General features: G+C 42.1%; 1 pseudogene; it reads right to left on the bottom strand.

Annotated features, from left to right (window-relative positions):
• Window positions 1-544: 544 nt before the first annotated feature.
• LOC101975601 (NADH dehydrogenase [ubiquinone] 1 beta subcomplex subunit 4 pseudogene) lies at window positions 545-934 on the bottom strand (annotated as a pseudogene).
• Between the last annotated feature and the right edge of the window lie 550 nt (window positions 935-1484).

Raw genomic sequence — 1484 nt, 5'->3', positions numbered from 1 at the left:
TTTATACCGGCGGCCTTTGTCATAGAGAACAGTGCCTGTCATGGCGCTAGCAATGAATGAGACAGAACAGCAAAAACATAGAAATATAAAACCCAGGGTTGTCAGGGACATGGAGAAAGGGGCACATTTTACAGATTTCTCTCTGTACTGTATATTTGTTCCTTTTTTGCAAATATGGAAAGATCACGATAAAAATACATTAAGGAAGCAATCCAAAAGGATTTTTTTTCTTAATTTGCAAAAAAGCCATCACAGCAGTCTGGTTCATTATAGTGCAAGGTTTTAAAAAACACATATGCCCAACCATAAAGGCAAACTCTACTACTTTAACAGAATAAACATAATAGTGAGTTAAAAGGGCAGATCACAAAATGGTCCATGCCCACTAATTATCATGCAAGCAAACATGTAGGTGCCTGCACAGATGGAGAGAGGATTTGGAGAGATAAACATGGTTTTTAATTTTCACTAGATTCTTCTTAACTATTTTTATGATTATTAGAAGATTTATTAAGCAAATAATATATTAGTCATCATTGCCAGACTAATAGGAGATATTAAATTTTAGGTCCAATTTTCCTACCTGGATAAGTTTTTCCTTCCTATCCCTATCAGTTTTGAAAACATAATACCAGAAGAAGAGGGCTCCAATTCCAAACAGAGCTCCTAAGAGTGAGTTCTTGGGAGTGGGTCTGAAATTTGGGTAGATATTTGCTGATCTTTCGTAGGTCCAGCAAATTAAGGCAGGATCTTCAATGAGCCCTTGGTGGTTGGGGTCGTTGTACTGAAGCAGATACTCCAGTTTAAGCCGGGCTCTTATGGCCAACCTCTTGGCTTGCACCTTCCGGGTTTCCAGAGATATGTCATATCGGGGTCGAGGGTCGGGGTAGAGTGGCCCAACTCTGAGGGCTTGCTTATACTTTGGAAACGACATCTTAGCGCCCTGGTGCAACTGAGCCTGCCCTTCTTAACTATTTTTTAAAAATGAAAGATCTGCTGGGTGCAGTGGCACAAGCTTGTAATCCCAGTGGCTTGGGAGTCTCAGGCAGGAGGATCATGAGTTCAAAGCCAGCCTCAGCAAAGTTGAGGCCCTAAGCAACTCAGTGAGACCCTGTCTCTAAATAAAATACAAAATAGGGCTGGGGATATGGTTCAGTGGTCAAGTGCCCCTGAGTTTAATTCTCAGTAACCCCCTGAGTTTAATTCTCAGTACCCCCCCCCCCGCCAAAGTGAAAGATCTGTCCCCTTTGGATAACCCCAGAGAGAAGTAGGTTCATATTTTGTGCAAGGATGTCAAGAATAATGTATTCCCAGAGGGCTCCTTTGGGAGGACTCACTTCACTAGATGTGAAATTTTGGGGTTCTTACTCTGATGGAAGCTTCGTCAGATTAAGTTTTCCTTGTCTTTCACGAATGTGCACATACATGTGTGACCACAGATGTCAGGAGACTTTTGTGGCCTCTAAAGAAGGGGTGGCTTGGCC

Source organism: Ictidomys tridecemlineatus, chromosome 3 (genome assembly GCF_052094955.1).
Source record: "Ictidomys tridecemlineatus isolate mIctTri1 chromosome 3, mIctTri1.hap1, whole genome shotgun sequence".
NCBI classification, from domain to species: domain Eukaryota; kingdom Metazoa; phylum Chordata; class Mammalia; order Rodentia; family Sciuridae; genus Ictidomys; species Ictidomys tridecemlineatus.
Note: the sequence above shows the minus strand (reverse complement) of the source record. Positions and strands in the feature narration are given on the sequence as shown.